At 41.4% G+C, this 26,697-nt stretch overlaps 1 long non-coding RNA gene and 1 other non-coding gene across 2 annotated transcripts in view; one reads left to right on the top strand and one right to left on the bottom strand.

The window, feature by feature from the left end:
* The window catches only part of LOC122698922, a 92,495-nt gene extending 67,811 nt beyond the window's left edge, over positions 1 to 24,684 (top strand). Inside the window, exon 3 of the long non-coding RNA XR_006342455.1 lies at positions 24,606 to 24,684. This is a non-coding gene — a long non-coding RNA (uncharacterized LOC122698922). The remainder of the gene's footprint in view (positions 1 to 24,605) is intronic.
* On the bottom strand, positions 10,232 to 10,303 carry TRNAC-GCA. Its single transcript has one exon. It is a non-coding gene; the product is annotated as a tRNA-Cys (tRNA).
* Positions 24,685 to 26,697: the final 2,013 nt, after the last annotated feature.

Genomic DNA, 26,697 nt, shown 5'->3' with positions numbered 1-26,697 from the left:
TGGAGACCGATTTCAGGTGACCTTAGAGATTTTTTCCTTCCAGGGTTGGGAGCAAGCTGGTTCAGAGCTTCCTCCTCATCCATTGACATGTTTCCCACTCCTCTCTTTTATATTCTTGAGATGCATGGTGGGCACAAAATAAAGCTATTATTTGCTCCTCTTTAGTAAGGTGGCAAACCTTGTAAAGACTGGTGGAATGGGGGCTGCTGGGCAATGAAATTTGGTAGGAGAACAGACTGAAATAAAATAAAATGTCTGTGACTGGGGGCACCAAATGCCGTGAGACTCATTCTAAGCAGTGTTTTTTTATGGCTGTTTCAAGATCTCAAAATCCTTATGGTTTCTTAAATCCCAAGGAAATGGGCCTGAAGACACAGAGAATGTAAACTAGATCTTTGAAATTCCCTCCGGTTATTCTCTGGAAACCTATTTCTGCAGAAGTGCATTCTGATTGACAAAAGCTCACTTTTATATTCACAATCTCACCCTGTCAAGGTCTAGTCTAAAATCACCCTCAGAGAATATTGTGCAGTAACTTCTAAAAAGCCCCAATCCTCTCAATTTATGCATTTAATTTATTGTTTTTCTCTTTCAGAGCTTTTCTTTGTTCATAGCCAAATCCCAATTTTGAGTGCCTATTGCACACCCCTAAACCATGATGTTGGAAGGTATTTTTAAAATTTAGAACTTGAAATTCCCTTCATTTACTTTCAAGTCCCTTGACCTTTGGAAATTTATATAAAATTTCCCATCCTTCCCAATCTCCTACTTTATGCTCCCTTTGGAAGCAGTTAATTAATTTCATTTCTCAAAGATGCTTTGTTTCCTTAAGTAGTTCAGTCTGGCTAGTCTTCCACTGGGTATCACTTTTCGCCAGCACTTTACGCAGATTCATTCAGAAATGGCTCATTGTGGGCCAGTTGTCTGGGTTTGATGGGGCTGTTGCTTGTGAGGTCAGGGTCTGTATGCATCACTCAGCTGTTCAACAGTCATCCCTGAATCTCTGCTATGGGCCAGGCACTGAGGATACAAAAGGCTGACCTATTGAATCCCTGCCTCCAGGCCCTAAAGCCCCCAGTGACAGAGCTGGGTGGGGCCTTCACAGGCACTTTGGGGGATTTCATACTGAAAATACAAGATGTAAGAGCTGGTGAGTAAGGCCAGGCCAGTGCCTTTGACGGGGAGTTGAGAAACCAGCAGAGTACACGCATCTGTCAAGCCAACAGGCCTGTAAATGGGAGATAGAACCAAGAGTCAGTAACCAGACAAACATCAGATTAGAAGGGGATTAGGGTGAGTCCGTTCCAGGATGACCGCCATAAGCTCAGTGTGGGGTGTTGACAGCTCAGATTGATGGTCCCGGAGGTAAACAGCACATGGGCGTTTCTGCTGGATTAAAGGCACAGGCTCTGGAGGGGGCCTCTCCACTCCACCATCCCTCAGGCCTTCCATGCAGTGTGCTTTGGAAGAGGGCAACCTCCACTGCACTCAGTCAGAGAGCAGAGGGGTGTTCTGGGATGTTCACTTGAAAGGCCTGATTAACTTCTCTGAGTCTTCTCCTTTGCATGGCTCTAGGTGTTGAAGCTGGAAAAGGTGTCTGTGGTAACCTTATGTTTCTTTAATTGCCTTCTCTGGCTTCCTGTCTTGGGCTGGGGGTCAGGATGAGGAAGTGTAGAGAAAGCCCAGGTGTGGACAGGTCAGGCTAGCAGAGGCGGTGGTTGATAAGGTGAATGGGATATCCCATCCTAGAGATGGGATAGCTTGGGGCAAAGATCAACATGGTGACTTGCACGACTTAGAGTGAGTCTCAGAAGTGCCTGTGAGTTTGGGGGAGGGGCACACGGTAAAGACAGAGATGTAGAAGATGGGTGGACTGATAGAAGCAGCCAGAGGTCCAGTGTAGAACTTTAAAATTTTGGTGAGTTTTCCTATTATTGTCAGAAACACACTGTGGCCTTAGAAGTGTGGTAGCTACATTTATTGTTACTGTTCAGTCGCTAAGTCATGTCTGACTCTTTGTGACCCCATGGACTACAGCACGCCAGGCTCCCCTGTCCTTCATTGTCTCCTGGAGTTTGCTCAGATTCATGTCCATTGAGTTAGTGATGCTATCTAACCATCTTATCCTTTGTCACCCCCTTCTCCTTTTGGTAGCTCCATTATAAACCTAAACTTATTATTTTTCAAGGAGTTTTCAGGACTGAGAGTGAAGGAGCTATCCCTTGGGAGTGTTACACTGGGGAGAACTGTGCTAGATTCCACATTGTGCATGGACCTCAGAGAACTCTGTACTTCTGCTCACTCCTCCAGCGCCTTGCCTATTCCAAGCCCTGGGGCAAAAGTCAGCATGACCACTTGCATGACTTAGGGTGAGTCCAGGCTTCCCACAAGGCCTGGGAAGCAAGACATTTGGGTAGAGCTAGGTCTTTTGGTAGAAGAGACCCACTTACAATCAGTCTATTTAGCCTATCAAATGATGCCAAGACTGTGTCAAGCCATGCCAGCCATGATTGGGCATAAGTATTCTCTGCTTTTCACACTAAATGATCCTAATTCTACTTGTGACTGGACTAATTTCTGGGCACAGAAGTTCTTGGAGCAGGATGTTTTACTGTTGTCTTGTAGATTGAGAAATCTGCTTAGCAGTTTGAATCTGAAACATTAAAAATAAGTTCATCTCATCTGAAGGTCCAGAAATAAAAAAAAAAATTGACGTTCTGACACTGGCCAACATGGGGCACAAATGACATTGTCATAGATGATAGATGAAGGATGAGGTATCTTACCAGTAGAATGGGACAGAAATGACAGTGCTGGGCCTAAGCTGTAAAAGGCAAATTCATTTCCCCTTGTACTCTGGGGAGTCCCGAATTGCCAGGTTATAGGAGAAGCACAGTAGCTGGGATTTAGACTCTTGTGAGATCCAGCTGAGCCCAGACCAGATAGATGAGTGAGCCATCTTGAATGTTCCAGCCAGGCTGATATTGCCAGATGCAGCCAGTATCACATAAGCAGAAGAATCACCCATCTGATTCCAAGCAATGCACAGAATCTTTAGAGATAATAAATTAATTGCTGTTTTAAGCCACTAAGATTTGGAGTGGTGTGTTGTGCAGCCATAAGTAATGGAAACAAGAGACATATCCTTCATCAGTTCAGCTCAGTTCAGCTGCTCAGTCATGTCTGACTCTTTGTGACCCCATGAACTGCAGCACGCCAGGCCTCCCCGTCCATCACAAACTCCCGGAGTTTACCCAAACTCATGTCCATTGAGTCGGTGATGCCATCCAACCATCTCATCCTCTGTCGTCCCCTTCTCCTCCTGCCCTCAATCTTTCCAGGATCAGGGTCTTTTCCAGTGAATCAACTCTTTGCATCAGGTGGCCAAAGTATTGGAGTTTCAGCTTCAACATCAGTCCTTCCAATGAACACCCAGGACTGATCTCCTTTAGGATGGACTGGTTGGATCTCCTTGCAGTCCAAGGGACTCTCAAGAGTCTTCTCCAACACCACAGTTCAAAAGCATCAATACTTTGGCACTCAGCTTTCTCTCACATCAATACATGACCACTGGAAAAACCATAGCCTTGACTAGATGGACCTTTGTTGACAAAGTAATGTCTCTGCTTTTTAATATGCTGTCTAGGTTGGTCATAATTTTCCTTCCAAGGAGTAAGTGTGTTTTAATTTCATGGCTGCAATCACCATCTGCAGTGATTTTGGAGCCCCCAAAACTAAAGTCAGGCACTGTTTCCACTGTTTCCCCATCTATTTGCCATTAAGTGATGGGCCCTGATGCCATGACCTTAGTTTTCTGAATGTTGAGCTTTAAGCCAACTTTTTCAGTCTCCTCTTTCACTTTCGTCAAGAGGCTCTTTAGTTCTTCTTCACTTTCTGCCATAAGGGTGGTGTCACTTGCATATCCAGAGAAGGCAATGGCACCCCACTCCAGTACTCTTGCCTGGAAAATCCCATGGACGGAGGAGCCTGGTAGGCTGCAGTCCATGGGGTTGCTAAGAGTTGGACATGACTGAAGTGACTTAGAAGCAGCAGCAGCACTTGCTTATCTGAGGTTATTGATCTTTCTCCCAGCAATCTTGATTCCAGTTTGTGCTTCCTCCAGCCCAGCATTTCTCATGATGTACTCTGCATATAAGTTAAATAAGCAGGGTGACAATATACAGCCTTGACGTACTCCTTTTCCTATTTGGAACTAGTCTGTTGTTCCATGTCCAGTTCTAACTGTTGCTCCCTGACCTGCATACAGATTTCTCAAGAAGCAGGTCAGGTGGTCTGGTATTCCCATCTCCTTCAGGATTTTCCATTGTTTATTGTGATCCACACTGTCAAAGGCTTTGGCATAGTCAATAAAGCAGTAGTAGATATTTTTCTGGAACTCTCTTGCTTTTTTGATGATCCAGCAGATGTTGGCAATTTGATCTCTGGTTCCTCTGCGTTTTCTAAAACCAGCTTGAACATCTGGAAGTTCATGGTTGACGTATTGCTGAAGTCTGGCTTGGAGAATTTTGAGCATTACTTTACTAGCGTGTGAGATGAGTGCAATTGTGTGGTCGTTTGAGCATTCTTTGGCATTGCCTTTCTTTGGGATTGGAATGAAAACTGACCTTTTCCAGTCCTGTGGTCACTGCTGAGTTTTCCAAATTTGCTGTCATACTGAGTGCAGTACTTTCACAGCATCATCTTTCAGGATTTGAAATAGCTCAGCTGGAATTCCATCACCTCCACTAACTTTGTTCGTAGTGATGCTTCCTAAGGCCCACTTGACTTCACATTCCAGGATGTCTGGCTCTAGGTGAATGATCACACCATTGTGATTATCTGGGTCATGAAGATCTTTTTTGTACAGTTCTCTGTATTCTTGCCACCTCTTCTTAATATCTACTGCTTCTGTTAGGTCTCTACCATTTCTGTCCTTTATCAAGCCCATCTTTGCCTGAAATGTTCCCTTGGTATCTCTAATTTTATTGAAGAGATCTTACTTTGCATTGATTGCTGAGGAAGGCTTTCTTATCTTTCTTTGCTATTCTTTGGAACTCTGCATTCAAATGGGAATATTTTTCCTTTTCCCCTTTGCTTTTCACTTCTGTTCTTTTCACAGCTATTTGTAAGGCCTCCACAGACAGCCATTTTGCTTTTTCTTGGGGATGGTCTTGATTCCTGTCTCCTGTACAATGTCACGAACCTCTGTCCATAGTTCATCAGGCACTCTGTCTATCAGATCTAATCCCTTAAATCTATTGCTCACTTCCACTGTATGGTCATAAGGGATTTGATTTAGGTCATACCTGAATGGTCTAGTGGTTTTCTCCACTTTCTTCTTTCTTCAATTTCAGTCTGAATTTGGCAATAAGGAGTTCATGATCTGAGCCACAGTCAGCTCCCGGTCTTGTTTTTGCAGACTGTATAGAGCTTCTCCATCTTTGGCTGCAAAGAATAAAATCAATCTGATTTTGGTGTCAATCATCTGGTGATGTCCATGTATAGAGTCTTCTCTTGTGTTGTCAGAAGAGGGTGTTTGCTATGACCAGTGCATTCTCTTGGCAGAACTCTATTAGCCTTTGCCCTGCTTCATTCTGTACTCCAAGGCCAAATTTGCCTGTTACTCCAGGTGTTTCTTGACTTCTTACTTTTGCATTCCAGTCCCCTATAATGAAAAGGACATCTTTTTTGGGTGTTAGTTCTAGAAGGTGTTGTAGGTCTTCATAGAACTGTTCAACTTCAGCTTCCTCAGCATTATTGGTCAGGGTATAGACTTGGATTACTGTGATATTGAATGGTTTGCCTTGGAAATGAACAGAGATCATTCTTTTGTTTTTGAGATTGCATCCAAGTACTGTATTTCAGACTCTTTTGTTGACTATGATGGCTACTCCATTTCTTTTAAGGGATTCCTGCCCACAGTAGTAGATATAATGGTCATCTGAGTCAAATTCACCCTTTCCAGTCCATCTTATTTCACTGATTCCTAGAATGTTGATGTTCACTCTTGTCATCTCCTGTTTGACCACTTCCAATTTGTCTTGATTCATGGACCTAACATTCCAGGTTCCTATGCAATATTGCTCTTTACAGCATCGAACCTTGCTTCTATCACCAGCCCCATCCACAACTGGGTGTTGTTTTTGATTTGGCTCCACCCCTTCATTCTTTCTGGAGTTATTTCTCCACTGATCTCCAGTAGCATATTGGGCACCTGCTGACCTGTGGAGTTCATCTTTCAGTGTCCTATCTTTTTGCCTTTTCATACTGTTCATGGGGTTCTCAAGGCAAGAATAGTGAAGTGGTTTGCCACTCCCTTCTCCAGTGGGTCACATTCTGTCAGACCTCTCCACCATGACCCGTCCGTCTTGGGTGGCCCCACACGGCATGGCTTAGTTTCATTGAGTTAGACAAGGCTGTGGTCCTGCGATCAGATTGGCTAGTTGTCTGTGACTGTGGTTTCAGTCTGTCTGCTCTCTGATGCCCTCTCTCAGTGCCTACCGTGTTACTTGAGTTTCTCTTACCTTGGAGGTGGGGTATCTCTTCACGGCTGTTCCAGCAAAGCACAGCTGCTGCTCCTTACCTTGGATGTGGGGTAGCTCCCACGTCCTTCATAGTCTTACTTATTGGAGAAGTTAGCAGATTATGACCCCTGGACCAAATCTGGCCCACAGTCCATTTTTGTAAGTGAAATTTTATTGGAACAAAGCTCTGTGTATTTGCCTAAGTATTTCCTATGTCTGCTTTGGCAGAGTTGAGTAGTTGCAACAGACAATGTAATAGCCTACAAAACTGAAAAAGATTCACTCTCAAATCCTCTATAGACAGTGTTTGATTTACTTGCCCATGATCTATTATAGTAATCTACAAAAAAGGTAAAAGATAAGCAGAAATGATCTCTTTTAAAACAGTGGGAAAAACCCAAGTGTGTAGAAACCACTGGTATATGGGAAGTGCCTTGTCTTTCATGGTCAGAGGTTTTAAACGTGCTTGTGTGGTTTGGCTCAACTTCTTGAGCCCATGTTTTCTTCCATGAGAAAAACATGCTCCAGATAGCTGTAGGTGATTTTGCATGGGTCTCAGAATGAGTGACATACAGAGCAGAACAAAACCTACAGTCTTGTTGGTAAGCTGGTCCAAATACAGCTAAGTCCAGCAGAATTCAGCAAACAAACCCTGCAGACCTACAAAACATAAATAAATCTTTATTTCTCCTGCTTCTCCTCTGTAATTGACATTTACAGTCCTGCTGTTGTTAGTTACTGAAACTTTTGGAATTGTTTGTTACCTAGCATATTTGCAACTATGCCTAACTAATACAAAGCTCAAGAAGCATAGAAAGAAAGGGAATTTTCTTTACATTGGGTTGCTACTAGTCCATACAGTACCACTGAGAAAATTAGAAAAAGGTGGTCCTCTGTCAAGATACTTTATTTCCCATCTGTCAGAAAGTTTACATATTATGACTATGCTGTAACAAGACACTTGATTGCTAACATCATATGTATTATACTGGATAAACGAAGTTATGAGATCTGTGATGTGAAGGTTACCCAATCAGATGTGTCACCTGTGTGCAGTGAACACATACAAAACCAAGAGTGATGAGTCTACTGTGAGAGAACTCAGTGAGTTGAGTCCTCCTGAATTAACCTGCTACGTTAGAGGCAGATGCAAGGGTATCATTGAAGACATTAGTTTGCTGCATAATATTATGTTTCACTGAAAGAAGTTGTAAGTTATTTTGCATGTGTCTTTGCATCTTTTCATGGGTGAATTCTATTCTCAACTTCCTCACAGATGGTAGCAAAGGTGGACCAGGACAAAGGTAGTGTACTAAGAGAGATAAAGAAGAAAAGCTCATTTAAATGTTAAAATATTACCACGATGACATGTGCCAGTTCCATCTGGGCAAATGCAAAAAAAAGAGAAAAGTTTCTTCTTTGTCCTCTTTTTCTCCTTTATTTCCCTGTAGTGCAGGGAGGGATAAGTTAAACCTAGTTTACTGACAAGTCAGGACTGAGCTGGGTGTTATTGGATTAATTTTTCCATGTGACTTGTCTAAATTAGTTCAGGTTGAGATGTGTAACTTTGCAGACTGAGTCTGTTACTAACTCAAGTTCGTGCATCCAGAGCCCCAGGAATCAATCACACCATATGCGCTAATAGAGAAAACCTAGGTTGTTTAGGGGAAAAAAAGTGCTTTGAATTCTGGCCCCTCAATTTATTAGTGAGCTGAGTTTCAGTTTTTCATTAATAAAGTGGTGAAAGTACTTCCTGCTTCAAAGGGTTGTTATGAGGGTTAAATGAGATATTGCACAAGAATAACTCAGAAGAGTGTGCTACAGAGTTGGCATTTACTGTTGGTATCCTTTCCATTTCTCTTCTGGCCAAAACAGGGGAAAAAGCAAAGTGGAAATTATGTCTTTGGTATCTTCCCATCTCTCTTCTTTCTTATCTTTGGTGTCCTTTTATTTATCATTTCTTTATCTCTGACATCCTTGCTTCCATTTTGTGAGCAGCCAAGTTTACATTTTTGTTCATGTAAAGTTGCAGAAGCAAGTACATGATTATAGCATGTGTATTCTTGCTCAGTTAGATCCAGTCAAGCATCAGGCATGTCTGCATCTGTTACTGAACTCAGGTTTGGCTGCTTGCTTCTTGGAAGCCAGTCCTCAAGAGACAAGTGCTGGTAGATGGCTTTATTCAGGAGGCTGGCAATCAGGGGAGAAGGTGGACTCGTGTCCAAAAACCAACTCAGAAGATTCTACTCAACCATGAAAGTTTTTAAAGGGAGTGTCATTTATGGGAGGGCGTCAGAGTCTTTGGTATCTTCCATTGTGCAGACTTCCTTCTAATTGGTTAGAGGTGTAGAAACAGGATGGTGTTCCAGGAATCTTATTTTCAACCTTCACCTGGGTGGGGACTTTAATTCCTGCAGAAGAACTCAAAGGTATTGTTATCTGTATTGTTATCTATATTTCTTGAGGAGGGTTTTCCAGATGGCTCAGTGGTAAACAATCCTGCCAGTGCAGGAGGTGCAGGGGACAGGGGTTTGATCCCTGGGTGGGGAAGATCCTCTGGAGGAGGAAGTGGCAACACACTCCAGTGTTCTTGCCTGGAGAATCCATGGACAGAGGAGCCTGGTGGGCTACAGCCCATGAGGCCACAAAGAGACAGACATAACTGAAGTGACATAGCACACATGTATTAGTTCTAGACAGCTCTTCCTTTGTTTCTGTATTCCCTCTTTTCCCTCATGAGCAACTGCTTGAATCTGGCGTGTGGAGCTCAGGGAAGGTCACAGAGGCTGAATGAAGCCTATTTCCTACAGATCAGAAATAGGGGACACAGAAAGGATTTGTACCTGGGAGGACCTCATAGGGTCCTGTTCCATTTCTCATCTCTTGAAAGTGCAAGTGCAAGTGCAAGTTGCTCAGTCGTGTCCAACTCTTTGTGACTCCATGGACTATACAGTCCATGGAATTCTCCAGACCAGAATACTGGGGTGGGTAGCCTTTCCCTTCTTCAGGGGATCTTCCCAACCCAGGGATCGAACACTAGACTGTAAACTCTCTGAAGACAGGGGTTTGTGAATCTTATTCACATGGTACACACAGGGCCTGGCCAGTATCAATCAAGTACATTGTGAACTAAGCAGTGATGCTTATTGGATTATAATTGTATTGTGAAAATGTGTCTATGTCACATTTTGAAAATTTTTTTCATCTGTTCGTTTAATATTTATTACTTGTTCACTGTGTGTCTGAATTTTCTGGCTGTGAGTAGAAATGAAGATATTGTTGGAGATTTCATTTGGAAAGGAAGTGTTTCTCTAGTGCCCCTTTTTGAGCTTCTGGGTCAGATTAAGACATCCTTGGAAAAAAGATAAATCAAAGTGTAAATTGTATACCAATGATGTAATGAGACTACATGACCATGTGAAGCTGCTCAGTCATGTCTGAGTGACCCCATGGACTGTAACTTACCAAGCTCCTCTGTCCATGGGATTTTTTTTTTTCATTTATTTTTATTAGTTGGAGGCTAATTACTTAACAGTATTGTAGTGGTTTTTGCCATACATTGACATGAATCAGCCATGGATTTACATGTGTTCCCCATCCTGAACCCCCCTCCCACCTCCCTCCCCATCCCATCCCTCTGGGTCATCCCATGGGATCTTACAGGCAAGAGTACTAGAGTGGGTTGCCATTTCCTTCTCCAGGGGATCTTCCCAACCTAGGGATCGAACCTGGGTCTCCTGCATTGCAGGCAGACGCTTTACCATCTGAGCCAGCAGGGAAGCCAATAAGACTACAACTAAGCTCTAAAAACTTCTTACTTTAAAATTTTGTGTTACTCAAAACTAACTTTCAGAAATCATATTGATTGAATTTCCAGTAATCAAATGTTACATAAGTTTGAATTTCTAAAATGTAGTTCTAACAGCATTTGGCTTTTTATCTGTTTTGTATGTATGTTTGGGATCCTGGTAAGATTTAATTTGAGAAAACAGCACAACGGCTGAGAAAACTGCTCTGGAGCAGTTGGGCAAACTTTTTCTGCAAAGGGCCAGATATTACATATTTTGGGCTTTGCAGACTCCATGGTCTCTCTTGCAATTACTCAAGTAGACTGTTAGAGCTTAAAAGCAGCCACAAAAGATAAAGAAGGGTAGGAGCCTGGCTGTGTTCTAATAATACTTTACAAAAGCAGGCAGGGGGTAAGGTGTGACCTTGTAGTTTGCAAACCCCTGATCTAGAAGGGAGAGGATGATGGACTTTGTAATTCATAGACTTGTGTGTGTGTGTGTGTGCATTAGTCACTCAGTCATGTCTGACTCTTTGTGACCCCATGGACCGTAGCTCACCAGGCTCCTCTGTCCATAGAAGTCTCCAAGCAAGAATACTGGAGTGGGTTACCATTCCCTTTTCCAGGCATCATCAGCGTCATCATCTATAAAAGAGGGCTGATGAAATCTACCTCACAGAGTGTCGAGAAGTTTAAGTAAGATAGGCTATGAAAACACCCAGTATAGCCATCGTTTACTTTCTTGATTTTCTTTCCTCTCTTTTCTCTTGCCTTAACCAGAACACTTGCATTTCTTTGGTGCAGCTACCCGAGCTAGTCATTGCTTGGGGTTTGATACTCACAAAAAAGAGAATTAAGGCCTAAGGGGAATTTGTGTTAGAAGCAAGCACTCACCAGCTGAACTGGCGCTCCAGAGAGAAGATTCTGAAGCCAAGGCTCTTTCTCTATTCTCCCTTTAAAAATTTTTTTCTTTGGTCATGCTGAGCAGCATGAAGGATCTTAGTTCCCCAACCAGAGGTTGAACTTGTGCACCCTGCAGTGGAAGCGTGGACCGTCAGGGGAATCCCTCCACACTCACTTAATAGCCTTACTTTGGGGAAGTTATTTCTTCACCTTTGATCACTACCTGCTCACCTCCACTGCAATTAGTTCTTCAAATAGTAAAACATGGACTCAGATTTTCTTTGAGCCTGGACAAGTCTACCAGGACTCACTCACTCTCTCCTACAGCGCAGGGAGTTTTGTACCATAGAGACTTAGAGAGCATAATCTTGGTGTTCAGTTGAAAAAGAGCTTAGATTGACATAACTAGGCAGTTTTGGAGGTAGACACGCCTGGGGTTGAACTGATTCCTGTCCTAAAAAGTGATATGATCTTGGGCAAAAGAGTGAACTTCTCTGAGCTTTCATTCTTTCATAATAATTAAAGGGATGATAATGCCTACCTTAAAGGGTTGTTGAAATGAACTTTAGAAATGTGTAGAAAAAAACACAAATGCCTTAGACTTGGACTAGCAGATGGAGAAAGCTAGGATTAAGTTTGATGTATAAATACTGTTGAAAAAATAAATGAAAACCAATATCATCATTATGATTTTTATCATGACACATATGGTAACTGAGATGCTGTTGTTCAGTTGCTAAGTCATGTCTGATTCTTTGTGACCCCATGGACTGCAGTAAGCCAGGCTCCTCTGTCATCTGCTATCTCCCAGAGTTTGCTCAAATTCATGTCCATTGAGTCAGTGATGCTATCTAGACAACTCATATTAATCTCTATCATCACCACCATTTACTATTGTCTTCAATCTCTCCCATTTTTATTACCAACAAGTTATACATCATTAAAAACAATGCATTGCCATTTTGAATCTCAGTTTCAAGTCTCAGGATATTCAGACTGTGTGAAGCTGAGGATTTAGGAAATCACTGAACCCTGAACTTAAATGCCTCCTCCTTTCTTTAGCTTTCTTTGTGTAAATTCTTATAGACTAAGTGAAGTGGGGTTAATAGAAATCAACTTACAGGGCAATTGGGAGGATTAAGTACATAGTAGTGCCAATAAATAAACAGATAGACAGAGGCTTAGTAAAAATGAGTAGTCATACTGCTTCATTCTCTTCTAAGCAAAATATACAAACTAGGCTGTCTGTTTGGTGCCCCCTGGAAACTCTCTCTCATCCTCCAAACTATGTCTCCTTGGGGTCCTCAGAGTGTAACTCCCATTGTCCATCCATATCAGGTGTGAAGGGCTGTTGACAACTTGAAGTGTGGTCACTCTGGGATGGGAAAGAAGGTTGGATGGGGTGGTGGTGGTCATTGTAACATGTGTTTAGGCCATTATTGCAAACATAGATGGCTATAGGGACCACAGAGGAACCTCAAACTAGTGATGCAGCCTGGATATACGTGTCCCATTTCTTAAAACACATCAGCCTGTGAGGTCATCTTTTATTTTTCTCTTTTGACTTAGAAATAAAGATAGAGAAATATTTCTCTAGCTGTTCTCCAATGTGATCTGTGGAAGTCTTGGGTGCCTGAGACAATTTCAGAAGGTCCATGATGTCCAAACTAATTTTATAAAATACAAAGCATTACTTGCCTTTTTCACTGTATTGATATTTGCTGTGATGGTGCAAAAGCAATAGTGATTCAGCAGGAATAAAGGCAGTGATACCAGACCATTTTAGTAGTTATTGTATTCTTCATGGTCATGCACTCAAATTTAAAGAAGAAATGCTAACTTCACTTACAGATATCCTTGGAGAAATAGTAAGCGTTATTAATTTTATTAAATCTGTCTCCAGAAAAAACATTTGTGCAATTGTTTGAGTTACAAGCTGAACTAGCCATTTTTTTTTTCTTCATGGAACAGCATTTTTCAAACTATGGATATTCATACATGGGTATCTGGCATTCATTCAAAAATTAATGAAATCAGCTTGTCTCTTCAAGGGAAACAACTGTCAGAATTTGTTGCAGTGGTGAAGTTGGAGCTTTCAAGTAATATTAATATTTGGGAAAACCTATGTCTGTAAGTGTGAGCTTGATACCATGCTAATACTTTAAAGACTTTTTCCAACAAGATAACATTAAAAACAAATGTTACTTTTTTGATGCTATAGAATGGAATGTGTCAACACTTGGCAGATCTGCACAACTCATTAAACCAATATTTTCCAAATGACTAATACATTGTATTGTAAAATCTTGCATGAATAGAAGATACTTTCAAAATGTAAGACCAATGGATTTTAATGTAGCAGAGTATGAGTTTGTTGGTGTGGTTGCAGATTCCACATTATAACTAACATTTAAGAATATATCATTTGCTGAGTTTCAGTATAGAATCAAAGAATCATGTTCACAATTATGTGAAAAAGCTACGAAAGCATGTTTCCATTTTCCAATTGTGTGAGGCTGATTTTCTTCATTTGCTTTAGCCAAAATAACATAGCACAGTAGACTAAATGCATAAACTGTTAAGAGAATCCAATTGATTCTACCAAACCAGACATTCTAAAGAGATTTTCAAAAATATAAAAACAAAGCCATTCTTCTTGTGATCTTTCTTTGTTTTGGAAAATAACTTTTCATAAAAATATGTTATTGATGTTAATAGGAAATATCTTTATATTTTATACTTTCTCAGTTTTAATTTTTAATATAGTAAATATTTATCAGTTCAGTTCAGTTCAGTCGCTCAGTCCTGTCCGACTTTTTGCGACCCCATGGACAGGCCTCCCTGTCCATTACCAAGTCCCGGAGTTTACTCAAACTCATGTCCATCGAGTCGGTGATGCCATCCAGCAATCTCATCCTCTGTCGTCCCCTTCTCCTCCTGCCCCCAAGCCCTCCCAGCATCAGGGTCTTTTCCAATGAGTCAACTCTTCGCACGAGGTGGCCAAAGTATTGGAGTTTCAGCTTCAGCATCAGTAGATCTACACAAAATCCATTTGTAGATTTACACAAAAACAGAAAGTCTTTGAGGGCTTAATGACTTTTTTAGAGTGTAGCGGGATCCCAAGACAAATATTTGAGAATCTCTATTATAAGACATAGTGAGGAGAGCAGCAAAGGCGTGGCTTCGCTGTTGGGAGGGCGGGGCCCGCGGCAGCTGCAGATCGCCTGCTGTGTCTCGTGGGGCTGCAGCTCCTCGGTGCCCACGGACTGTTGCTATGAGGGGAGGGCAAGTCCAGCATCGCCAGGGGCTCTGGTTTTCAAAGAAAAGCCAGAATTCCACACCCTAGTGTCACATCTCTCAGTTTTCATATTGACAGCACATTCAAGAAAATTTTAATACCCTGTGTGGATAGAAGAAAATTCACGTGGGTACAGGACGCTGCCTATGGGACAGCCTCTGGTCCAGGCTTGTATGCTGACAAAGCTCTGTACCAGAGGGGAGGATGTATGGCTGTGATGATGATAATATAGTCAAGATGAAATAATAGTAAGGATTTAAAGAGGAAGGGTTTTAGAATTTTGTGTGTATGATAAAAAAAAATTCTTCAAAAAATCACAAATTCCTAGAAACTTACCAGATGATTGTGTTCTACATGGTAGACATTGTGTTCAACCCATTGGGGAGCCTGGGAGAAGAAATGAGGGCTTTCTCTTGCTTCCGTTTAATTTCTTTTCTGAAAATGAGTGCTTTTTGTCTCTACTCCTCAGTGTAAAGAAAACCAACTCCAGACAACATAATAGCTCTCTGTTTTATTATAGTGTGGTTGCATACTTCTCTTCTCAACAGTTTGCCTCCTTATAAATTGGCAAAAAAAAAACCAAAAACGAAATGATGCTGGATTCCTTAAAGTTAAGCAGCTTGTAGCTCCATTTGCAACAAAAGTGAAAAACAACTCAAAAGTAGCACAATTGGAAAATTCATCAGGATTGTGTAAATACAAATGCTTTTAATTTAGCAGACTTATTTCAAGAGCAAACCAAAATGTGTTTTTATGTTTCTAAATCAAATGATTCTAGATTTGTAAAGGGTATGAAATAACAAGTATTGCATATATTTAAATTTTCTTTAACAATTGTGATTGTTTACTTAAACGTATAAGCAAACAAATAAAGAAAGCTTTTCCATCCCAACTATCAATTATTATTTTACTCAGGCAATTTACTCATGGCAGTCTCTTTTAAAAACACCAATATAGTCCATCTTTTTCATTAGGGTGAGGTGAGAACAAAATCAATTTTTGAGGTTTGTGGTATAATGACAAGAAGTAGAATGGGGTCAGATATTCCTGGATTTGAATTTTCCTTCTATCATTCATACTAGCTATGTGATAAGATTTTGTGTAGATTTTGAAGCTCTATTAAACCTATTTTGTCCTTTTGCAACATGAGAATGGTAAGGCTGGTTATGAGAATTCAGTGAGGAGCTAGCAATCGACACAACTTGGCAGGTAGGCAAAACAGCTACAAGAATGTAATAAGAGCTAACCTTTACAGAGAGTTTATCACTATGTACTAGATATTGATCTAGACATTCTGTATGAATTAACACATTTAATACAGTGGTTTCATGAGAGTGGTGTTATAATTATTCCCAGAGGTTAAGTAAGTCACCCAAGATGACACAGCTAGAAAATTGAGAAACCAGGACTTGAACCCTGGGAGTAGCAGCTTACTAAATTATCCCTTCTTTCTTTTCTTCTACCTCTCGGCTTTAAACATTTCCATGGTAAGACTACTGGGTCTGTGATGCTTATGAGTAACAACAACAAAAAAAGAATGTAGAGCTGAGGGTGGGTTTCTCTGTGATTCAGGCAGCACCGTGTGGTCCTGCCAAAAACATCAGGGGTTGGTTGGTACCCATAGCTCCAGTCACTAAATCAGACTCAAACCCCATTATGATTATCACTCTGCATTTAATAAATCTTTCAGAAGTCAATTTCCAGGGACTCATTTTAAGAAAGAGAATACAAAATTTGCTCAAAGCTGAAGAATTATTTAGAATAAGGGAAGTCATCTATTTTTTAAAAGCTGATAAATAATCACAAGCACTACAAAATGCAGAAGAAAATCTTATATGTCTTCATATGACAATGATTTTATAAAATCACTTTCCATAATAAAAATATAAAAATAATTCAGTTTGTTGGCATTTTAAAAATATGTAAATAGTTTAGAAGAGTTCCTTTGAACTTTGTAATTTGTTCTTGGTAATGTCATTTACATTCAGGCTGACTGTCAGATTTGAGAAAACCTCTAGTGAGTTTCATTTGTAATTGAGCTGTTACAGACGAGGCACTCAGTTTGTGGTACTGCTCTGGGTTTTCCCCCAGTAGATCCAGGAATTCTGATAAATTTATTTCACATGTTTTCCATCAAAAGGAGAAAAAACCAATAGTACATTTATAATTGTATATGCTGCATTATGGAGTACACTTCCTCAATAAGAAAGAACTTCTGTTCTTATTAGGCATTAATGAGAACCAAATCTTCTACTTACAGTTTTAAACCTCTGGTGATTGGAAGAATTTTCCTCAGGCTGGCTTCTGTTACACACATTTCAAATTACATTTCTCATCCAGTACCCACAGACTTCCATGCTGGGTCCCCAGGAGCTGTGAATATCTCCGAATGACCTCTGGCTCTGGTGCTGGTGCCAGATGAGTTGGCACAGTAGGCAAGAAGAGTGTTCCTAAGAGTGGTCCTACCCTGGCACAGCTAACAATGACTTCACTATCCACAGAAGTGACTGTGAGCCATCGAAATACCTCCCACTGAAATCAAACTAAATACATTCCAGCTCAACCTGCCCTCAGCCAGATCTCTTAAATGCTATGACTCTCTAAAACACCTGGGTCAAGCGGAAAGCTTGATGGAGAGGAAATTAGAACTAAAAGGCGTGGTGGTCTTAACACATTGCAGTTGAATTGTCTTATTTTTGCACATTTTCCCAAAATGGTTGACCGTATGAAACATTGCTTGGACTTCTCAAGTCACCAGGTAATTGGAGAAAGATCAGGTCACTGTGTGGTAGAGAACAGTTTGAGAAAGACACATTATTATTATTTTTTAAAATAATTTTATTTATTTATTTAATTTTGCCTTCACTGGGTCTTTGCTGCTTTGCATGGGCTTTCTCTGGTTGCTGTGAGAGGGAACTGCTCTTCCGTGTGGTGAGTGGTCTTGTTGCAGTGGCTTCTCTTGTTGTGGAGCACAGGCCCTAGGCATGTGGGTCTCAGCAGTTGTGGTGCGTGGGTTCTAGAAAGTGGGCTTCAGTAGTTGCAGCACACGGGCTCAGTAATTGTGGCTCACGAGCTTAGCTGCTCTGTGGAACGTGGATCTTCCCAGATCAGGGATCGAACCCGTGTCCACTGCACCACTAGGGAAGTCCCAAGACACATTATCTTGAATTGATCTTCATTAATGCTAGCTAATCATCTGACTCAAAAGGTAAACCTTTTAAAAGAGGCAAAATATTGAATACAATTTAGTAATTAATTCTGAGTTTTTGGCCTTGTAATTACAAATGTTGGATGTCACTTTAAGCCAGCCTTTTAAAGATTGTTTGAAACAGATTGTCCATGCTTCAGATAGCTAATGTGTATGGGGAGGATTCAGAGTATGTGTTTATAATCCTTAAAGAGTGGGTCACTTGATGATTAATACCTGTTTTGGAAGCCTTTGAGAAATTACTAATCATTTTACAAAGGAGGAAACATATTTGGAATAATTTTTCTTTGTGTTTTGAAATGCCATACTTGTAAGACATTGCTAGTTGGTTCATGAATTTGTCATTAGGTTCATGTATTTTTCTTTTTTTTTGGAAAAATATACATACCATGAAATTTTTATGTGTACCAAAAAAGTACCATAGGTATGACATTATTGGAATTGCCATGAATGAACAAAACAAAAACAAAACCCAAAAAACCTGTTCTCCAGTTACAAGTCTGGGTAATTTTTTTTTGGATGAAATTTTCAGTGCAAAATTGGACAGTCAAGTCCTCCCTCACACAACTTAGATGTAAATGAAGATGCTGTATGCTGGAGAACTATACAGCACTAAGAAGCTGCTGTCCAAGTTATGGAACATTTAATATGATGGTTTTGGGACGTGTGAGAATGGAAAAACAATGTGTTCATGTATTATTTTATATAAGTCTCTTAAGTACATGTTCATAACTACATTAATAAATTAAATATTATAACTAGAGCTAATGATTTCAACCATCTGTCCATATAACAAGCAGCCATAAAATCTCAGTGGGATAAACAACAAGCATGTACTTATCACCCCAGCGTGTTGTTCAGGCTGCCGGGGATTGAGCTGAGCTGCTCCCAGCTCTCTGGGCTGAGCTCCAGGCTGTGCGCTCTGTTCAAGTTGGAGCCTGGGGCTTATTCTTATGAGACCCGTGGGCTGCCCAGGGCATGTTCTTCCCTGGCAATGACAGAACGACAAGTCCAACCTTGCAAGCAAATATCAAGCCTCTGCTTGCATTGTATCTACTAACATGCCATTGGCCAAAGCAAGTCACATGATTGAGTCCAAAGTGAAGGGGCAGAAATGTACTTTCCATTAGCCTAAGAGGTGCCAGGCAGTCTCATCACCAAGCCCTGAATCAATGGGCAGTCACATCTTCCCTTCCCACTGAAGTGAAAGGGAGGAAATGAACCGACGCTGAATTAGTTTTCCATGGTTGTTCTCTTAAATGACCACAAACTTGGTGGCTTAAAACCACAGAAATTTATACTGTGCCAGATACAGAGGCCAGAAGTTCAGAATCAGGATCACTCATGGGTGATAATAGGGCTGTGCTACCTCCAGAGGCTCTAGTGGAGAATCTTGACTCTTCCAACTGCTGGTGACTGCCAGCATTCCTTGGCTTGTGGCCACATCATTGCAGTCTTCAAGGCCAGCATCTTCAAATCTCTCTCTACTCCATCATTTTGCCTCCTGCTCTGCGTCAAATGCCCCTCAGTTTCTCTCTTATATGAACACTCCTGAGGGTGTTTAAGGCCCACCTACATAATCCAGATAATCACCCCCATGTTGAGAACCTTAACTTAATCATATCTGTGAAATCCTCACCATGTAATGTAATATTCACAGTTTTTAGGGATTAGGACTTGGTGTCTTTGGTGGCTACTATTCTGCCTGCTACAACCACAGTTCCTGAAAATGTATATATTCATGCTGAATAAGAATTTTTAAAAAATATTTTTGGAAAAATAGAGGATTACTGTATATTTGGAGTGACTTCATTTGTAATTTAATTGGTAGTATAGGACTAGGAAGACTGGGAATTAGGGCTAACACTTGCACTTAGGTGTTAAAGTCTGAAATTCACATCCTTTAACAGTTCTGCTAAGTCAGAGTCAGAGTCAAGAACTTGCTGTCTTAGTTAGCTCAGGCTGCTACGCATAGACTGGATAGCTTAAACAGCAGAAATTAATTTTTCACAATTCTGGAGGCTGGAAAATCCAAGATCAAAATGCCAACCGATTTGATTCCTGGTGAGAGCCCTTTTGCTGGCTTGTGGACAGCCACCTTTTTGTTGTGTCCTTACCTGGTGGGTGGTGGGGGGAGGAGAGGGAAAGCTCTGGCCTCTTTCTCTTCTTGCATTCTCAGTCGCTATGTTGTACTTGACTGTTTGCGACCCCATAGACTGTAGCCCTCCAGGCTCCTCTGTCCATGAGATTTTCCAGGTAAGAGTATTGGAGTGGGTTGCCATTTCTTCTTCCAGGGGATCTTCCTGACCTAGTAATTAACTCCTGTATCTCCTGCGTTGCAGGCAGATTCTTTACCACTGAGCCACCTGGGAAGCCCCTTCCCTTCTTATAAAGGCACTAATCTCATCATGGGGGAACCTACCTCATGACCTCATCGAAACTCAGTTACCTCCCAAAGGCCCTGCCTCCTAAAACCGTTGCACTGGGGATTAGAACTTAATCGTGAAATTTTAAGGGACACAAATATTCAGTCCATAGCGCCTGCACAGCTCAATATCTCCTCCACCCGCAGCCACCTTCAAATCTCCGCCCCTTTGAACTTCGACATTCCCTTTCTGAAAGGATGGAGGAAAAGGGACACTGAGAGATTAATTTCAAGATAGCTACTTGGAGCAACCAGATAGACAAAGAGATAATAAAATGTGTGTTTCATTGATGTCACGATGGAATCCTGCTTGGCTAGTTCAGCTTTTGGGGAGGAGGCCAAGTGACACATTGGAGGTAATAAATACATGGTGGCTTTCTAAGAGGAGCCCTGAGAACTACAGAATCCAGGAACCACTCTTCTGACCTCAATGCTGTCTGAATGAAGAAGGCATGGGAATGTCCCCAAAGGTGACAGGCTCTTGTGACTGATTTAATCATAATATTTGGAGGCTTACTTTGGAGAAGAGGAGCTGTGTAATGTAAACTTTTCAAGCACCAAGCAGCAGAAAGTGGTGCTGCCTAAGAGGATAACCTCTGTTTTTTTTTTTTTTTTAATTAAATGAAAAGGAATCTTAAAGGTGGAAAAAATAGGGTAAGTGTAATCTATTAATATTTGCTTAATTTTATAAATGAAGTAACTGAGTTCCCATTGATCAAGTATTACCAAGTTTATATAATTAGCTCCAGAGCAGGAACTAGAACTAGGTTTTCTGACACCAGGTTCAGACTGTTCTCACGGCAGTAACACAGCAGATGCTCTTTGGTTGGGTTTCCAGGCTGCCAGAATTTCTCTTTCTCTGGGGCCAGCTTGGGATATATGGGTATTGTCCTTGTAGACCATGGTCATGTAGCGTGGTCCTGTCTCTCTGACCAGGAGAGTGGGTAGGAATGTCTCTCCCATGAATGTGGAATCTGAAATAGTAACACATGGAGAGTGGTAATTGATGGTGCTGGGTCACCTGGTGACCATTCTCTAGGAAGAAGGTAGCACATGGGAGCAGTGTGGAGTCCACCCTGCTACTTATTATCTCTGACTTTGGGCAAGTTACTTCTCTTTACCTATCTTCTTTGTCTTTGAAATCACCTACTTGGTGATACTGTTTTGAGGACTCTATGAGAAAATATCTTTAAAATATATAGAACGGTGCCAGACATGTAGCAAATATTCAACGTGTATCAGTTACTTATCTCCTGCTGAGGCCAGGAGATGCCCTGGGCTCCTTTGCTTTCTGAGTCTTGTTATTTAGTTCTTCTTTTGAGTCTAAGTGATACCATAGGATCTTCTCTACAAGTGTCGTTTCTCTCCTCCTTTATTTAAGCAAGTCAGAGTCAGCTTCTATTTCTTGAAACAAGAATACATTAAATAATATTGATGTTCATGCATTATGGCTCCTACATTATTAGGAAAATTAAATAAAGTGTTATGACTCTGAAAGCTACTTCTAGATTAATCTGGTTAACTTGAGGTACAATTCAATAGGCTTCGCAGGTGGCTCAGTGGTAAAGAATCTGTCTGACCAGCAGAAAACACAGGAGACTCGGGTTTGATCTCTGAATCTGGAAGATCCTCTGGAGGAGGAAATGGCAACCCACTCCAGTATTCTTGCCTGGGAAATCTTATGGACAGAGGAGCCTGGCGGGCAACAGTCCTTGGGGTCACAAAGAGTTGGACACAACTGAACATGCACACATGTGATGACTCTCAGCTAGGGCGTGTGTGTGTGTGTGTGTGTGTGTGTGTGTGTGTACCCTGACAGTACGAAATGAGAGCACATGTTCTGTTTGACAAAAAAAATTAAAAATCAATATATGAGGGAAGCAGTATTAAAAGTAATGTGTACTAATGCTACTTTACATCAGTGAATGGAAGTTGAGCCAGTTAGATCTGTATAAAGAGGGGTAGACAAATTGATCTAGATCATGATGTGTGGTGAAATAGTTCATCATTAATGTATTCAAGAGCTGGTTATCAGTGCTTAAATTACCAAAATATTGACTTTATCTGCCAATACTAGTTGAGAAAATTGTTGCATTCCAGCATATTTATTGGATTTCATAGATCTTAGTACATATACTATGCAACCATAAATAAAATTCAGCTGATACATTTAGGAGAGAAAGATCATTTTGATAGCTTATATTCCATAACATTAAAGGGAGTCATTCCTAATATTATGCACCAGATACACTTTTGTTTAACAACTTGCTGTCTTTGTACTTTACATAAATTAGATATATAGCAGCAGGTTCAATTAACTCTACAGAATAAAAATAGCAATTTCTAAAAGCAACTTCAGGACATTTCTGTGTGTAATTCTACAGGATGCCTTCATGCCATTCAATGAATGTAATAAAGATGCTGGTAAAAATAGCATTTGCATTGAATTTAGAATGGAAAATAGAATCAGTGGGGATATTAATAAATACTAAATCTCCAAATGAATCTCCAAGTCTATTAAGAGTTTTAATGCTGCATTTGAAGCTCATAACTCCAGGCAATTCCCTATCTAACTTAGCTTTGGCAAATGTTTATTTTGAGAAATGTTCAGTCATCTGTTTTACAAGCTGATTCTCTTTATACCTGAAACTTTTCATAAGAAAGTCGGCAAAAAAATTGATTCCATTTTTTAGGAAAGGTGGAGCCCATCTGCTTTAGGGCTGGGGACATACACACAAAGGGCTTCTTTAATAGCTGAGTTGGTAAAGAATCTGCCTGCAGGAGACCCTGGTTCAATTCCTGGGCCGGGAAGATCTGTTGAAGAAGGGATAGGCAACCCACTCCAGTATTCTTGGGCTTCCCTTGTTGCTTAGCTGGTAAAGAATCCACCTGCTATGTGGGAAACTTGGGTGCAGTCCTTGGGTTGGGAAGATCCCCTGGAAAAGGGAAAGACTACCCACTCCAGTATTCTGGCCTAGAGAATTCCATGGACTGTATAGACCATGGGATCGCAAAGAGTCAGACATGACTAAGTGACTTTCGCTTCACTTCACTTCACTTCACTTCACTTCATACAAAGAATATTGCTTATTTGAACAGGAAGAAACCTGAGAGGCTATCATATCTAATCCTTTATTAATAGGTTGTAAATTCCCAGAGTGGTGGAGTACTTGTGTAAGGTTGCTCAGGAATTTGGCAGAGCTGGGGTCATGCCCAGTCCTAGTCTAGGACTCCTTCTGCCACATCCATATTAATTTTCCTTTTACAGATGAAGAAATTGAACCCCGAAGAGGTTAAATGACTTACCAAGAAGGTCAAATAGCTTGTTAATGGCTGATGGTGACCAGCAGGCCTCTTGATGCTTTTCTGTGGGTTTTGATCAAAATCTATAAGGATATGATCCAATGGGCCCTGGCCTGTGATTGAGAGTTTATTTCTCTTATGTCCATCCAGGCATCTGAATACTTTATAAAGAAGAAACTTGTCTTAATAAAGAAGAAACTCCTTTTGTTCTTAATCAGACATTAGACAGAAAATAAAATTACCCTTGGGAAAAGTATTGGCTCAGATTTATGCCAGAGTACCCTGGATTTGGCCAGGTCTCACCAGCCTGTGGGTACAAATAAAATCTCAGTAACATTAGGATCTCTATGTCTGGGGTTCATTCTTCCCCCTGGCAGAGACAGAAGCAGGCTGGGACTCAGTTTAGCCACTAAGACACCTGGACAGGTAAGGGTGTAAATGATGCATAGGAAGGAAGCAAAGGCACTAGAATCAAACTCTGCCTTTCATACTGTGTTCCCTTTAGACAGTCCAACCCACATCCAAGGGAGTTTCAGCAATCTGATAATTGCTTGACTTAACCCTGTTTCTCATTAGTATCAATGATTATTTTTTCTTTGTCACCTGAACCTGTCATTTCTCTCCTCCAGTCCATTCATTCAACAAACTTTTGTTGACCTCCTACCTACTGGGTTCCAAGAGCTGGAAAAAGTGTAATTAATAGACAGACGTGGTTCCTGGCCGTATGAAGCTTATGCTTTGGAGGTAGACACAGACAATAAATACATAAACAAACATACCAAAGGTTTACAGATTATAATAAGTGCTTTGTTTGTTATTCCCTCGGTTGTATCCAACTTTTCGACCCCATGGACTGTAGTCCGCCAGGCTTCTCTGTCCATGGGATTTCTCAGGCAAGAATCCTGGAGTGGGTTGCCATTTCCTTCTCCAGGTGATCTTCTCGGATCAAACTCAGGTCTTCTGCATTGTAGGCAGAGTCTTTACCATTTGAGCCAAGGGAAGCTCCATAATAAGTGCTAGGTAGGCAATATAAAAGGTGCTGTATAACAAATAATGGTGTGAGAGCAAGCCTATGTTATGTAGAGTGCTATGAAGAAGGACTCTACAACATAGCAGCAATACACTCAGTAGTAATTCTCTCAATTCTTCTCCCAAAGGACTTTCATCCACTGTGCATTGGGGAAAAGGAAAATACCAAGCTCTTTTCAGTGCACCATTGTGAGATGGGAGAACACTCATGAGAAGATTCCTGCAGGACCAGAGGATACAGTAAACGGTAGGAGCAGATGCCACAGACTCTGAAAGACATAGTCTGCATTGATAGTGATACCAAGGATCCAAATTATCACCATAGCCCCACTTTTCAAATGAAGGTGTGTGAGGGCCTGGTAACAAGGAAAGCCTGGTACGGGGCTTGATCACAGTGGGCCTTCTGGATCCAGACCCACCTGATGGTCATTCTAGTCCCCAAATGTATAATTGGAACAAACTTACTTGGGACTTGTCAGAATCTTCCTTACCTGAAGGGCAACAGTTATCATTGTGGGGATGTCAAGTAGAAGCCTCTGGCACTGCGTCTTCCCCAGGCCTAACCCAGACAGTAAATCAAAACCATGACTGCCTGCCAGACATTCAAGACTTAAAGAAGGCAGAGATTGGCGTCCCTTTCATATTCCCATTTTCATTCTTCCATATAACCTGTAAAAACTAGGTGGATCGTGGCTGATGACAGTGAAAGGCTACAGACTTTACCAAGTAGCTTTTCCAGTTGTAGCTCTGAGCCAGAGGCGAGTTTCTTTGCTGGAGCAAATGAGCTCAGCCTTGGGCTATACTATCTGGTCCTTAATCTTGCAAATCTATTCCTTTCCACCCTTATTAGAAAGGATGGTCAGAAACAATTTGCTTTCAATGTAACAGAAAAAAGTAACCATTGTTTACTCTGTTCCAAGGTCACACTAACTCTGTCCCTGCCCTGTATCCTATTCTAGTCCAAAGGGAGGAGGGCCATCTGGATGTTCCTTAGAACATTACAATAGTCCACTGCATTGATGATGCTGTGTTCATCAGATTCGATTAGCAAGAAACGGCAGCTATGTTGGAGGTCTTCGTAAGGTACACATGCTCCAGATGGTAGGAAATAAAGCCAGTGAAGATGCGGGGCCCTGTCACATTAATGAAGTATATTAGAGTCCAATGGCCTGAACCATGCTGGGAGTTCTATAAGTAAAGGAAAACATCACAACTTTCATTTCCCATTATGGAGAAAGTGGCACTATGTGTCAGGTTCTGGAGGAAGCACACTGTACTTTGGAATGCTGTTCCTGCCCATTAACAGGGCGTCATGGTAGGCAGCTTTGAAACAGGCCCAAAGAAGGAGAAAGCTCTGCAGCAGGCCCAGGCTGTTACAGAAGCAGCTCTGCTGTTTTGGGTCACATGGCCTGGCAATCTCTGTGACTCTGAAGGCATTGGTGGTAGAAAAAAGCACTGTGTAATGTTTATGGGAAGCAGTGATAGGAAAATCTCATCACGGACTCCTAGGCTTCTAGAACTAGACCATTCCATCTACAGCAGAGAAGTATACATCATTCAAAACAAAGCTTCTGGCATACCTCTGGTCCCTGGTAAAGGCTGAGCATCTGACTATGGGACATCAAGTGGCCATGCAGCCAGATGTGGCCATTCTGAGCAGGCTACGTCCTCAGGCACAGTGGACCCTCCAGCTCTCCATTGTAAGATGGGAGCGGAACCCTCATGATAAGGCTCCCACAGGACCAGAGGCTATAAGTAAGCTATAGGAGCAGATGCTGCAGAGTCCATAACACCCATCATTGTTGTACCAGCCCTGGGCCTTCACTTACATCTATGGTCAATCAACCCTCATAACCAACCCACTGACAAAGAAGGAAGATGCCTTAGTCAGGCTCATGGATTGGTGGATACAAGCCAAAGTCAGAGAGTAGCTGCACTCTAGACGCACTTCAGTGTCTCTCAGAGACAACAGGCAGGGGGAAGTCCTGTAGTGGGTGGAGTTCCACTGGGTCATCCAGTTCACGTGGAAAGTGAAGTGGTCCTGTGTAGGAATATATTCAGACTCATGGCCTTGCTGCTTGCTTAGCGGCTTAGAAGGAGAAAGATTAGAAGATCAGGGGCAAGGAGGTCAAGATGGATCTGTGGGAATGGGCATGAATTTTGTATGGCATGTAAATGATCACCAGAGATTATGAGGCGCAAAACAAAGTTGTAAAGTGA

The sequence above is a fragment of the Cervus elaphus genome, chromosome 8 (assembly GCF_910594005.1).
Source record: "Cervus elaphus chromosome 8, mCerEla1.1, whole genome shotgun sequence".
Taxonomy (NCBI): domain Eukaryota; kingdom Metazoa; phylum Chordata; class Mammalia; order Artiodactyla; family Cervidae; genus Cervus; species Cervus elaphus.
Note: the sequence above shows the minus strand (reverse complement) of the source record. Positions and strands in the feature narration are given on the sequence as shown.